Consider the following 15,786-nt stretch of genomic DNA (forward strand, 5'->3'; position numbering starts at 1 on the left):
CATGTGTGAGCAATTATTTACGTGTCATGTATTAATAATGTACATCACTAGCAATTACTCCCCGTAAGGGCAATTTGGTCACACATAACAATTAACTAGCAATTATTCCCCGCAAGGGCAATTTGGTCAAAACACGACAACTATTTAGCAAGTATTCCCCACAGGGGCAATTTAATCAAAACATAACAATTATATAGCAAGTATTCCCCACAGGGGCAATTTGGTCAAAACATAACAATTATATAGCAAGTATTCCCCACATGGGCAATTTGGTCAAAACATAACAATTAACTAGCAATTATCATGTTTCATGCATTTTCACAAAATTCAGCAGCTAGTTTCACCTAGACAGAAATTCTACTTGAAATATTATACTATTCCACCGATCATAGCATCTCAATTAATTTACCAAAAATCATCACAAAAGAATATATGTGTTAGGTTTCCAGAACATATTTTGTTGTATTTTTATTCCATATATATTTCTCATAATGATCAATTTACCACAGCAAACTCATAACAGTCAAATTTATGCGCAACAGAAAGTTATTTGCAATTCCCGTTAAATGAAAAATCCAACAAATGCAAGACCACTTGGGTTAGGTTCCTAACTCAAGAAGTCAACTTCCAGAAGTGGAACCAACCCAATTGGTCTCGTAGTTCATGAGATATAACATTTACAAAACAACCTAACAGCAGGTCTAACAACTCAGATTTGCACAACGTTTTTGTAAAATCATAAAGGTTAACTTTTACACGTCCAAAAATTGCAAATTTACATTCTTTAGAAACTATACTCATCCTAGTTTACTGTAGTATCAATAATCTCAACCAATTTTCACATTTACACCCTGTTACAGTCAATTGAACATCAGCAACACAATCTGTCCAGAAACTGTTTGCATCCAAACTCAATATATTAACTATCTATGGACCATAATCCGTTCATATAACATTCTAGACACCATAACCATCATCCATGCATATCAATTACACCATACATACATGGTTAGGGTTTTATTTGATCTCAAAATCAAAGACACAACAATTAACATGTAATAATATCAATTCTAGTTATCAAATCATCATCAATACATCATCAAATCAAACAAAGATCATATGAACACAATATATGAAATTTCCAGATTTTAGGGTTTATAATTATACCTTCAAAAGCACAAAAATAAGCAAGAGGAAGGTAGAAGATGACTAGAATCGGGTGTAGGAGGCTTCAATTGTGAAAAACAAGATCAAAAACCAAAAGATGTGTGTGTGTGTGTGAGCCGATCCTGAGGAGGGGGAAGGGGGGCTGGCCGTCGGTTTTGGGAAGAGGGAGAGGGAGGAGAGGTTAGGGTTTATATTTATTAATAATAATAACATGTTACACTTTAGTCCCTCAACTTATAGTTTGTACTTTTCTAGCTTAAATAACTAGTTCTAGCACATTGAGTTAACGTTTATAACAATGTTATCACATAACACATAAGTCTAACACATAATTATCACATAATTATTGTTTTGACGTTTTTCGTTTATTCACCAATTGTTTGCGTCAACTCGTTTGCGTTTCGGTGCAATTCCCGAAAGACTACACATGTAGTAAGTGTCAAGCGTCATTTAAACCCTAGTTTAAATGTAATGAGGTGTGCGTTATAGATTCAGTGATCTTTAAGTTTAAATTGACGGAGTTGAGTTAACGGAGTTAACCTGAAATTGACGATTGTCACATCAGGGGGGAGAAAGAGGATAATGACACACTTAGTTGGCTAAAATGGGTTCCAAAATGGGTTTCACCATCAGAAGAAGCCAAAAACAATACCCAATCATCAGAAGCAGCAACTCACAGTACCCAAGATGAGTCACTGGGTTCACAACAATCTGATAGACCAACAATCAGTGTTCCAAACCATAATTCTCCCAACCTAACGTCTGAGGTAAGTGATTCTCAAACACCTGAACATATACAAAATGAAGAAACTTATAATATATCTGATAACTGTGAGATAGAAATATAACAGACAATACAGGAGGAACAAGATAAGGAAACAATGCAAGAAGAAACAAGTGAGAGATATGTTCTTCCACCAAGGATCAATAGAGGAATCCCAGCTAAACGGTACTCCCAAGAAAAAATCTCTAGATCCTCCAAGTATCCCATTGCAAACATAGCCGAAGGAAACCTATCCAAGGAAGCCAAAGCCTTTACTGCTTCCTTGTATGCTGAAAATATTCCAAACTCTGTGGAACACGCCTTAGAATCAAAGAACTGGAAGGACGCTATGGATATAGAGATGATGGCGTTAATGAAGAATAACACATGGGAAAAATGTAATTTCCCACCAGGAAAGAAACCAATGGGATGTAGATGGGTCTTCACAGTTAAACATAAACCAGATGGGACTATTGAAAGATATAAAGCACGACTAGTTGCTAAAGGTTATACCCAAACCTACGGGATTGATTACTCAGAGACATTCTCTCCAGTAGCCAAGATTGATACTATCCGGGTTCTTTTCTCTATCGCCGTTAATGAAGGATGGCCTCTTCATCAATTTGATGTTAAGAATGCCTTTCTACATGGAGAATTAAAAGAAGAAGTTTATATGGACATCCCTCCATGATACAATAGGAATTTCAAGACAAATGAAGTATGTCGGCTAAAAAAAATCTCTCTACGGGCTTAAACAATCTCCTCGAGCTTGGTTCGGTAGATTTACTCTTGCAATGAATAGATACGGATTTCGACAAAGCAACTCCGATCATACATTGTTTCTTAAACAAAGAGGTAAACTTGTGACTTGTTTAATTATATATGTTGATGACATGATCATTACAGGGAACGACGATGAAGAAATGAAGGACTTAAAGACAAACTTATTCAAAGAGTTTGAGATGAAGGACTTGGGTAGACTGAAGTACTTTCTTGGAGTTGAAGTGTTAAGGTCTAAACAAGGTATCTTTATTTGTTAAAAGAAATATATTCTTGACCTTTTAGCTGAAACAGGAATGATCGATTGCAAGCCTGCCGACACTCCAATGGTAGTAAATCATAATCTCCATATGCAAGAAGGAACAGAACTCACAGACAAAGGGAGATATCAACGTTTGGTAGGTAAACTAATATACCTCTCACATACTCGTCCAGATATAGCATATGCGGTTGGGGTAGTCAGTAAGTTTATGCATCAACCGCAAGTAACCCACATGGAAGCCGTATGGAGAATTATCAAATACCTCAAAGGAACAACGGGTTATGGAGTTCTCTTTCAACCAAACAACCATTTAAAGGTCCAATTATATACCGATGCAGACTAGGCAGGAGATAAAGATGATCGAAGATCAACATCAGGGTTCTTTACCCTAGTTGGAGGAAACCTAGTTACATGGAGAAGCAAAAAACAGAAGGTGGTAGCATTATCTAGTGCTGAAGCTGAATTTCGCGGAATTGAACGAGGACTGGCAGAAGTACTATGGATACGCAAACTTCTGACTGAAATCAGGTTTTTCCAGACCGAAGCTAGTAGCATCATGTGTGATAACAAAGCTGCAATACAAATATCAAAAAATCCTGTTCAACACGATCGTATAAAACATGTGGAGGTTGATAGAAACTTCATCAAGGAAAAACTTGAGACAGGGATTATAGAGCTACCATTTGTTCGATCAGAAAGCCAGTTAGCAGATATACTAACAAAATCCGTCAACGGAAGAATCTTCAGCAATTGCCTTGTCAAGTTGAATATTGAGGATCCCACTACTCAACTTGAGGGGGAGTGTTAGAAAATAAAAATATTTCTTGATGAAAAATAATAGGATGGGGATCACATCATTCCCTATTTAAAAAGATCATGCCTTGATCTTGTGACCGTTGGTGAATTTCCAACCGTAAAGACTTGATTGTATTTCCTTGTTTAAGCATATTGTATTTCCTATTTATTGTAGCTTTCCTCATCCCTGTAAACAACTCAGAAAAAGCAATATACAGTTATTAATATCCATCCACAATTCTTCATATTTCACTTTGAAACATTAATATCTTTTATAATTTATGTTATATTTCAAATATGCGAATATTACATACAAGCACTTCATCAATGACCCAACCGGGTCACTCGTTTACCTCTTAAGCTTCAAGAATAATTAGCAAACAACTTTCAAAAGATGCCAAAGAGATAAAACACAAATTATTTACTTTCCTTATTTTCAGTTATTTAAGTTTTCAAAAGATCTAGTTTTCAAAAGATCTGTTTCTTGTTCTTCAAATTTCTTATTCCTATAACTCTATAAGTACCTAAAAGTACCTTTGAGTTTTTAATAATAATCATCAGAAAACTGTTCCGCGTTCTCTTCTTCTTCTCTAGTGTTCTTGGAGATTGATCGTCTCAAATTAGGTCTTATCAACCTCCCTCCAAGGCTCTCGATCTCAATCAGCCACAAATGCAGTAAGTTTTGAAAAGTGGGTTACACGGGGTCGTGCTTGTGTTACAACTAGACAGGATTGACACCGCTAGTTTCATTCATGTTCTTGCTATCAAAATTGTTTTCTTCATTTGAAAATTGTATCACCAAACTATGTATATTAAAAGTTTCTTTATTTGTGCAACAATGTTCATATGTTAATATTATAAATCCAACTTCTGCAGGGTTGCCATTGCAGTTAACTAATAAAACTTTGTATCTACATTCAACATTCAACATTCAACATCATGGTACATGCAGCCAAAGGAATCTTTATTTCATGGTAAACCACTTTATTGTCCCAATCTATGTTTTAATTACAATTTTGTAAGAACCGTAAGAGAACCTAGCTGTTAATTTGTGATCGATGCAGAGACATACCAATGGCGCAATTTATAATTAATTACAACGCTTCGTTACCACAATCACAGAAGTTCATTATACACATTTTGGATGATACTCATCTTTTTGTTAGAAGCGATGCGGATAAAATGATAAGAGATGCCATTAAAGATTTTAGAGAGAACACCTTTGAGAAACCTGCTTGATTTGCGAGTAAAACCTTGTCATCTAAAAGTTTATTTTTTGTGTTTTGTGATTGTACGTGTGGGTTTGACTTTTTAATTGTAATTAAGTTTTGTAACCCAATACAAACCATCACTGAAGAAACACTAAGTGACCCCGGGCAGATTATGGATAATCTGGGGGCTAGATAATGTTTCCCACGAAGGTTAGGTCCAGCAGAGTAAGTTGTACTTCAGGGAACCTGCAAAACAGACACCGTAAGCTCGTCACTGAGAAGGGGGGGGTTCCTCCTTGTGACCACCCTCCGGCGTGAGAATCAGTCTATATTGCTCTTTGAATATAAAAGTATATGAATACTATTAGAGCAGTTATCAAGTAAGTTATACGAGATTGTAGATGATCTTACCATTCCAAGATATTGGAGTATTTATAGCCGAAGGTAGGTTTTCTAGAAGGTACAGCCGGCTGAATAGTATTCCTGTTCAACCAACAGTGGATTACGCACAGGCCATACTGGTTGGTGGGTAGGTTACAGCCAATAGTAATAAAGTCGGCTGCACTATTCCACCAACTGTAGACTATGCACGTCCCACTGACTGTGGATTGTACGCAGGCCATGCTGGTTGGTGAATAGGTTACGGCCAACAGTAATACTATTCCACCAACTGTAGGCTGCGCACGCTCCACAATGAGGGTTGGTGAGTAGGCAGCGGCTAATAATGACAAACAGTACTAGAGGGTGCCCCTCCTCGCACTGTTGTCGGTGAGCTGTCACCCTGTGATTGGCTCATGGGCTGTTCTGGTCAGATCGTCTGTCCTATCCATACCTTGGTAGGTATGGTACAGAAGATCTTTCAGAATCAGACTGGCTCATTTGGGCGGGATTGTTCCCGCCTTGCTCATGCCTTCACGTGACTGCTGAAGTAGCTAGTGTCTTGTGCGTGTAGCCCTGCTGTCTGCGGGTAGCCTTCCCTGATGGCTTGTATCCGCAACTGCGGGAACAGGCGGGGTACTTCACCATTGGGAGGCTTTCCCTGCGTGTACAGCTTGCGTACTGCGCGTAAGATTCTATGAGCATGGTGGGTCCTGCGGGAGCAGATGGCCTTTGCGCAGACCCCATGTTCAAGGTGAGTCTTGCGGGACCAACTGGTCTCTGCTGGGACCTACCTCTTCAAGTCCCCCCAGTCCAATGTTCTTCTCATGCGTGTTTAATAAAGTGAGGTGAACTTTTGGACTTAAGCAAAGGGTTTTGAAAAGGGTTTTGTAAGGTTTTCCATGGGAAGTCCTTGTCACTTGCAGAAATGCCCGAGTTTCCTGCTTGGTCTCTGGGTATGATGCGGGTAGGTCTGTAACCTCCTCGCAAGTCAGGAGCATTGAGTCCCAGTTGTATGTATTTTCCATGAGGTTTTGGTAGTTTTGAACATAGTGATCAATTATGTTAAGACCACCAATTCCATCTTGGAGCTTCAAACAACGTAGTTCTCGACGTTCCCGCTATGCGGGGATGTTATTTCCGTTTCCGCAAGCATTGCCCAGAAGATCCTTCTTGGTTTCAATTCCCAGCGGAGCGCTAGGTATGTGAAGGGTTTTGCCTTAACACTGTACCTGCGCTCGTCTTACGGTTACTTTACTTCCAAGGTATTCCTGGCGTCAATTCCCTGCGGGTGCTAGGTATGTGAAGGGTTTTGCCTTTACACTGTACCCGCACCCGTCTTATAGTTACTTGGTTGCCGAGGTACTTGGCTTCAATTCCCTGCGGGTGTTAGGTATGTGAAGGGTTCTGCCTTAACACTGTACCCGCAGCCGTCTTACGGTTACTTGTTTACCAAGGTTTTCTTGGCTTCAATTCCCTGCGGGTGCTAGGTATGTGAAGGGTTTTGCCTTAACACTGTACCCGCAGCCGTCTTACGGTTACTTGTTTGCCAAGGGGTAAGGGATATTTTCCCGCTTACTTTTTAATATTTTCGAATTTTGAATTTTGAAATTCGAAGAGTTGGTGAAAAGATAAGAACAGTCCAAACCTCTGAAACGTCGTGCGACAGTTTCTTCTGACTGTGTCAGGACGTGCAGGAAGTTATGGTGACGTGACAGAACATGGTCATTCCAGTCGTTTTTTCAGGCGCGTGGGCGTGATTTTTCAGGCGCGTGGCCGCGAAATTACTGGCACACGTCCTTTCAACAGCTGTTGCCAGCCTGCTTTTTGCCACGTGTCATAGTTTCATTGCACCTTTGATTTCTCTCTCCTCCGCATTAAATTCACCGCATTAATTGCGATTACTATATAAAGGGGGAGAGAGTTATCTGTAATTCACACTTTCACCTTTCTTCTTCTTCTTAGTGATTTCCGGCAAATACTCCCCTTTTCAGGCAAGCATTTTCCCGAAATCACTTTCTTCTTTCCACCATGTCTTCTCATGATACTGATGATCAGAAGACTGCTGGCGAGTGCCAGTGTTCTCTTCCTGTCGATCTGTACCAGTATATCGTCAGGAAGTTCATGCTCGAGTCTCTCGAGCCTGAGTTTCCTGAACCCCACCATACTGTGTACGATGCCCCTAGTGGCAAGATCGGGGTTTATGCTGCATTCTTTGTCTACGGAAACCTTAGGTTTCCGTTGACAAAGTTTGTGTACCGTGTCCTGGAGAGGCACGGTGTGCACCTGACAGAGGTGCACCCCATGGCCATTGCCAAGGTCCGGCACTTTGAGTGGGTGTGCCGGATATTGGGCCTTGAGCCCTTTGTTGACCGTCTGATGACCTTCTACACTTGGAGGTGCATCCAGGGGTGGTACACTCTTACAACCCGTATCAAGGGTTTAAAGATTTGTACCACCGAGCGGAGTCTTCGCTCATGGAGAAGAGAGTTCTTCTTCATATCCGCTCGCGCCGTCCCCATCGCCATGAGGTTTAAGAATGGCCAGGCGCTTCCGAACCTTCCCGCCCTCAACTACGAGGAGGCGGAATGGTTTTCGAAGATATCCCGGGTCCAGTCCCCGGTTTTCCGTTTTCCGGAGTCTGCGATGGTGATGCTGGGGATGAGCCGGGTGTGGAAGGCGGCGAATGCGGATAAGATTCCGATCGTCCTTGAATATGGTTCGAACTCTACCCCTTATGGTATGTCTTGTTTCTTTTTTGCTGATTACGATTTTTTCTAACTTTCTTGTTGATTTCAGAGGGTAACGATCTTCAGTCGCTCCTGAATCCGCGGGAGGAAGATGGTCCTGCGCGGATGGGTACTCGTGCTCTGGACGAGAACGAGTTGCCCATCCTAGAGCAGACTGCGGGTCGGTTCGTGGAGGTTTACCCGCCAGGCCAAGAGATCCTGAGCCACCGACGGCCAGGTAAGCCTATCTTCTACCCTGAACCTCTCAATGCTGTGCCTGCTGCTGGAGTTCATGACATTTCTTCTTCTGAGGAATCCGCAGAAGGTCCTCCACTGGTGCGGAAGAAAAAGGCTGCCGTCGGGAAAGGCAAGGAGGTGGCCTCTATGGCCGACCCTGTAGTCCTATCTGACTCGGAGTCAGATAATGCAGAAGTGGCGGGGAAGCCCGGTGGTGAGGAGACCACCGCTCCGGAGGCTGCAGGTGTTACCTCCGGGGAGGCAGCAACGACGACGGTTACCGGTGTCAAGAGGCCGGCTCCATCGGGTTCGCCCCCGCTCGTCCGTGCGTTCAAGCTCAAGAAACCCCGTAAGTACCCCCATAATTCTTGTCTAGCTTTGTTGTTTCAAATAAATTTTCTAACACTTTTGCTTGTGCAGGTGTGGATGTTGACGCATTCCAGGGTGGAGTTGGAGTAAGTATTCCCCCGCCAATGACGGTAGGCTCGGTCAGTCTTCCCGAGGCGTCGACCCAGGCGTCTATGCTTGCTTCCGCTGGTTTCAGCCTTCCTGAGGCTGTTCCAGCTGAGAAGGTGTCTCCGCCGGCCGTGAGTGCAATTTTTACAGCATCTTTCACGGAGCCGGCGGTTACTGTTGCTGAGGAGACGGCGCCAACCATGGCTGCCACGGCGGCTGCCACTATACCTGCGCCACCGGCACCGACGGCCGGACCATCAGGTACGCGCTGGGCTTCCCGCCGATCTACGCCACCTTCCCGTCTGCCTGACCTGTTGGATGGATTTCCTTTAGGTTCAGGTGATGGGTTTGGCGGCTATCGGCCTGTTATTGACCCTACAGGTACGTAGGGTTCTTCTTGCTTTGTATATTTTTGTCATCTTTTCCTAACTGCCTTTGTTTCTTTTGCAGTGTCGGATTCCAATGAAGTGTATGTTCCAAGATGGAACATACGCCGAGGAACAACCCTTCGCACCCCTGTGGAGTGCGTGGACTGGGCTCGCCACGCTGCTCCTCATGGTGCGTTGGGGGAAGCCATGGCTAGCTACCAAGAGGGTAGGCTAACCAATGAGCTTCGGGTTCTCCAGGCCCGAACGCAGCCCCGCGTCGAGCTGCTTTGTCGTGAGAACGACAAGTTAAAGGCGGCTCGCGCCAAAGATGTATCTGAAGCGCGGGCTCTTCGGGAGGAGAACCGGCAGTTGGCCGCTGCCGCAGCTGAGAAGGAGAAGGCCTTCAAGGCCCTCGAGGTTGAAGTCCAGGCGCGACTCGAGGCCCGCTCCAAGGCTGCCCAAGCTGTGAATGAACAGCTTCGGCTGGCCAAGGAGACTGCGCGAAACTCAACTGAGAGGGCTGCCAAGGCTGAAGCTGTTGCTGAGCCACTACGCGAAGAGAATGAGCAGCTTAAATGCAAATTAAAGGCTCTTCAGCATGCTCATGACGCCTTGGCAATGGAAGATGCCAAGAAGCTGCAGGAGATCCTTGACCAGAGGGGGGTGCTTGACCGTACTGAAAGGAAACTCAAAAGCGTCGAAGAAGCTGCCGCCAAGGAAGTTCAACTTGCCAACCTTGATAAAAGCGGAGCTGAACGTGCTTACAAAGAAAGTCAAGCTACCCTCCAATGGCTGCTTCAAGAAGCGTTGCCTGAGGTATCTTTATCTTTTTCTTTACGCTTTCTGCTCGTAATTAGAAAATGTTCTAACTTGTAATTTTCTTTTGTAGGTTGTGCGTCGGGTCCTTTCAGAGACCTCTTACGACGATGCAATGAGCGCAGCCCTCAACGCTTCTCATGAGGATGGGCAGAAGACTGGCTTCCTGCTTGGTCTAGGGTTTGCTGAGAGAGGCTTTCCGCCCTCCAACTTCCCTTTATTCAATGTTAATACTGAAGCTGCTTATGACCAAGCTGTGAGTCAGTATGCTGCCTTCCCGCATCCAGTGGTGGAGAAGGTGAATGAAGCTGCTGCTGCTGATGATGGGCTAAGCGTCCTTAAGGCTTTCCTTGGGCAGCCGCGCTCTGACGGTGCTGGTCCAAGCGGAGGTGGCCCTGAAGCCTGATCCCTTCACACTGCTAGGATAGACTTAGCCTTGTATAGATTTCTTTTAGGCGGGTAGTTACCCAGCCCTTCTTGTAATTGATTGTGAAATATTAATCTCTTTGCGTATAAGATTGTTATTTCCTTGGGTTCTTTGCTTTATAAACTTATGACTTGCATACTTAGTTTAAATTAGCAATTTCCCAAGTGCTTAGAATAAGAACCTTTGAACGTGGTTGATAATGGGTTAAAGTTTCGCCTCCTCCTTCGTGATTGTGCGGGTAAAACCGTCACTTGCACTTGGTAGGATGGCTAATCTTTACCCTTTATCTGACCTGCGTGTAGGTTTTTCAAAATTTCTAAGGCATTAAGTTAAACCTTTGAACGTGGTTGATAATGGACTAAAGTTTTCGCTCCCTCTTTCGTGATTGTGCGGGTGTAACCGTCACTTGCACTTACTAGGATGGCTTTAACTTTAGACCTATATCTGACCTGCGTGTAGGTTTTTCTTGTCCTTTTTTTTAAGTGTTCATAAGTTAACCTTATAACGTGGTAGACGGTAAGTTAAGTTTGGCTTCCTTGTTCGTGATTGTGCGGGTAAGACCGTCACTTGCACTTCCAAGGATGGCTAAACTTTACCTACATCTGACCTGCGTGTAGGTTTTCCTTAGGAACTTTTTTAACATTTTGGCGTTGTGTTTATGCGGGTATTGCCGCCTTCCACACGCAACTACTTCTTCCCGTAAGGGAAGTTCATAGGTTACAAGCTATCAATACATCGTGAAAGGAGAATCATTTCCATTAGAAGTGGCTCTAGGCCAAGTTGGAATTGATCTACATATAACATTTGCGTAATTGAGCTCCATTCCATGTTCTAGGGATGGGAGTGCCATCGAGCCTTTCGAGCCGGTACGCGCCCTTTCCCAGAACTTCTTTGATAATGTATGGCCCTTCCCAAATCGGGGCCAACTTTCCTGGGCGTTGTTGGTTCGAAGCCTCGTTGTTACGCAGTATGTAGTCTCCTTCGTTGAAGTTGCAGAGTTTTACCCGCGTGTTGTAGTATTTTTGCATTTGTCGTTTGTAGTTTTCTTCACGCACGGCGGCTAAGTCTCTGCGCTCTTCGGTTAGCATAAGGTCTAACCGTCTTTCCGCATCATTGTCTTCTGGTTGGATTAAGACCCTTGGTGAGGGTAAACCGATTTCGACTGGGATCATGGCTTCAGTGCCATAAGTGAGACTGAACGGGGTTTCTCCCGTACTGGTCTTCTTCAGCGTTCTGTTTGCCCAAAGGACGTGTGGAAGCTCGTCCACCCAACCGGATCTATGTTCCAAGAGTCTTTTCTTTATGCCTTCGACGATGCTCTTATTTGCTCTTTCCACCTCACCGTTACCTTGCGGGTGTGCCACTGAGGTAAAGGTGTGGGTGATTTGAAGTTCTTTCAGCCACTGCTGTAGCTTCTTGTCAGCAAAGTTGGTGCCATTGTCGCTTACCAAATTCTGTGGAAGTCCAAAACGACAAATAATAAATTCCCAAATAAATTTTTTGATATGCTTTGCGGTTGTTTGGGCTAAAGGTTTCGCTTCTATCCATTTGGTGAAGTAGTCAATGGCTACCACTAGGAACTGAACATTCCCAGCTGCTGTTGGAAATGGGCCTGTCACGTCGATGGCCCACTTCTGAAATGGCCACGAGGAAGTGACAGGAACAAGTTCATTTTTCGGGCGATGCGTGTTGGGTGCGTAAAGCTGGCAAGATCTGCATTTTCTGATGTATGCCAACGCGTCCATATGCATCCCCGGCCAGAAGTATCCCGCGTTGTTTAGCTTGGCTACCACAGCGCGGGGGCCTGCGTGTACTCCACAGATGCCTTCGTGAACCTCCCTTAGGAGGTAGTCAGCATCTTGGTTGTCCACGCATCTTAACAATGGGCCAAGAAAGTTACGTCTGTAAAGGGTGTCATTGACCAGCTGATAATTTAGTGCTTTACAGCGTAGTTTTCTTGCCTGTGACTTCGACTCTGGTAACGTTCCTGCTTCAAGGTATTTTATTATTGGGGTCATCCATGTTTCTGTACCGGTTTGGATGACACAAATTTCCTTGTGCGGGACTGATGGTGTTTCGAGGAGTTCCACGCGGATGTCCTTTCCCAAGTGGGTGAAGGCCAGTGATGCAAGCTTGCTTAACGCATCCGCAGATTTGTTTTCGCTGCGCTTGACGTGTATCACTTTACAATCATTAAAATCGCGCATGATGGCTTTGGCTTGGGCAAGGTACAGGGCCATTGTGTCGTTCACAGCCGTGTACGTCCCGTTTATTTGGTTTGCTACTAGCATGGAATCAACGTGGGCTTCCAAATTTTTTACACCCATCTTTCGCGCAATCCTCAATCCGGCCAGGAATGCTTCATATTCAGCTTCGTTATTCGTACTTGGAAAATCCAGCCGAATAGCATAAGTATATTCCTGGCCTGCTGGATTTGTTAATTTTAACCCTGCGCCCGAACCCTCGTTACTAGCTGCTCCATCAGTATAGAGTCGCCAGACTTCATCGATTTCGTGTGCTGGGGAGGGTTGAACCTCCTCCTGGCACTCTTTCTCCCGTGAGGCGGGGACTTCTGCAATAAAATCAGCCAGGACCTGACCTTTAATGGCTGGTCTCGGCTTGTATTGAATCGCATATTCTCCCAATTCAATTGCCCATTTGGCTAGACGTCCCGATAACTCGGGTTTGCCTAGAACATTTGAGAGTTTGAAGTTGGTGAGAATAGTGATTGGGTGACCCTGGAAATACCGTCTCAACCTGCGTGACGCGTGTATAAGTGCCAAGACCAGCTTTTCCAGGGTAGAGTACCGGGTTTCTGCGTCTGCCAGCACGCGGCTAACATAATAGATTGGCATCTGGATGCCTTTTCGTTCTACAAGCAGGACTGCCCCGGTTGCTCTATCGGTTGCGGAGAGGTATAGGATTAACTCCTCTCCCGCTTGTGGTGCTGTGAGTGTTGGGAGTTCGATCAGTCGTGATCGAATCTCCTGAAAAGCTGCTTCCGCTTCTGGTGTCCAGCGGAAGTGCGTTTTCTTTAAACAATTTCTTAGCGTTGACACAAAAGGGAACGACCTATCCGCATGGTTTGCCAAAAAGCGGTTAAGCGCGACTAGTCGTCCATTAAGTGTTTGAGCCTGTTTTATGGTGGTAGGTGATTCCATTTTGACAATGGCTTCGACCTTTTCAGGGTTCGCTCTGAAGCCATCTTTAGTAATAATGACCCCTAAGAACTTCCCTTCTTCCACCCCAAATGAACACTTGCTCGGGTTGAGCTTCATGTTTATCTTTCTGAGCGTGTTGAAAGTTTCCTCAATGTCTTTCAACATCGTCTCTGGCTCGGGGCTTTTGATGACCAAATCATCCATATAGACTTCCAAGTTTCTCCCAATTTGGGCGTGAAACTCTTTGTCCATTAGTCGTTGGTACGTGGACCCCGCGTTCTTAAGTCCGAACGGCATCATTTTATAACAAAATGTGCCATCGGGCGTCCGAAAGGCGGTTTTGTCCTGGTCATCCACAGCCATGTGGATTTGATGGTACCCCTTATACGCATCCAAGAAGCATTTAAGGCGAAATGGTGCCACCGAGTCCACCTTAAGATCAATTTCTGGCAACGGATAACAATCTTTGGGGCATGCTTTATTCAAATCTTTGAAATCTATGCACATGCGCCATTGTTTGTTATTCTTCGGTACCATTACGGGATTTGCAACCCATGTTTGATATTTGCTAACGCGCACGATGCCCGCATCAAGGAGTTCCTTGACTTGGGTTCTACACGCGTTGGTTTGCTCGGGCCCCATTACTCTGCGCTTTTGTACGATCGGCGTAACGGTCGGATCGCATTTGAGCTTATGCTCTGCCTTTCCTCGGGGTACACCAGTCATGTCGGCTGGTGTCCACGCGAAGATGTCTGCGTTTCGCTGCAGTAAGCGCTTGAGTAAGGTGCGTGTTGGATCAACAATTGTCGGGCCAATGGTAACGGCCTGATCGGGATATTTCCCATTGAATGCCCACTGTTCAGGTTCAGTGATGGTTTGTTTGGCCATCTTCGGTTTGGGTTTAGAGGAGACAGATGCGATGCATACCTGGGGAATGCCCGTGATCATCGCTACGCCTTCAGCTGTTGGCCATCCCATCATGCCGTGGACTGAGGATACCACGGCGTTGAATCTTGCCATCCCGTCTCTCCCGAATAGGATGTCATACGTATGATGTGGTTTTTTCATCACAACAAAATCCACATCCTCCGTGCGTGAATAATTCCCATCGGTGAGAGTGACGGGGAAAGATAGGATGCCCAAGGGAGTGTTCATGCTGCCGTCAAACCCTTCCATCGAAGCGTAGACCGTCTCCAGGCGCTCCTTGTCTTCATCATCGAGCTTGTCGAAGAACTGCCTGTACATCACTGTCGACGATGCGCCATTGTCAACGAGGGTGCGGGAGGTGATGTAGTGTCCCAGCTGGCTTTTAATGACAATGGGGCCTTCTTTGTTTGGGCCTCCCGGCACTCGCGGGAAGCGCACTTCTGCTTCCTTCCATGCGCATGGCTCGGTCATTGATCTCTTTCTCCCTCTGACCTTACCATGGACCATGTTGATGCTAATGTCGACGGGCTTCCGTCCGTTACCTCTGTACCTGTTGTCGTTCCTTCCTCCCTTCTTGATAGATGCCACGAGGTGTGCGAGCCTCCCATCCTTGACGAATGTCTCGACGATGTCCCTCAAGGATGTGCACTCCTCAGTGCTATGGCCCTTTGTCCCATGGAAGTCACAAGACTTGCTTTGATCCGCATTGGGTTTCTGTCGGATCACTGGGGCTTTTGGCCATGGCAGTTTTTCCGTGGCAAATATCTCCGTGACGCTCTTGGTGAGTGGCGTCCAACGGTTTTTCCGGTTCGAAGGGTGCGTTTTGTCCCTTCCGCCAACCAGAGGGCGAGAGCTTGAGGGGGTGTCAAAGTTTATCCTTGACTGCCAAATACCTTGCCGCCTCTTTTTGTTCAGCCGGGCGGTTCTCACATTGTTCTCCCTTGTCCTCTGCGTGTAGAGGTTTGTATTGTGGGGGAGATCTCTTCCCAGCTGTTTCTCTGTTTCGGCAAAGCGCTTGGCTGCCGTCATTATGGCATCCCACGTGGATGGCATACCGTCTTTACCCGTCAGAGTGCGGATGAGTTCTGGGTATTCAGCGCCCTGAATGAAAGCGGCGCGAACGAGGTCTTCACTGATGTTGCCCAGACTTACCTTCTTGGAGTTGAAGCGGGTGATGAAATCCAGTAAGGATTCATCCTCTTCTCTGACACAGTTGAGGATCGTCCACTGCTCCTCAGTGTGCTTCCTCTGTTGACTAAACTGTTGACTGAACTTGTTCTGGAAGTCTGCCCAGTCATAAATGTGGTGG

At 45.1% G+C, this 15,786-nt stretch overlaps 1 pseudogene; it reads left to right on the plus strand.

Annotated features, from left to right (window-relative positions):
• The first annotated feature begins 4,706 nt into the window (after positions 1-4,706).
• LOC143619291 (general transcription and DNA repair factor IIH subunit TFB5-like) lies at positions 4,707-5,006 on the plus strand (annotated as a pseudogene).
• Positions 5,007-15,786: the final 10,780 nt, after the last annotated feature.

The sequence above is a fragment of the Bidens hawaiensis genome, unplaced genomic scaffold (assembly GCF_021521415.1).
Source record: "Bidens hawaiensis isolate Kalapana, Puna unplaced genomic scaffold, B.hawaiensis_p1.1 tig00002423_1, whole genome shotgun sequence".
Lineage (NCBI taxonomy): Eukaryota > Viridiplantae > Streptophyta > Magnoliopsida > Asterales > Asteraceae > Bidens > Bidens hawaiensis.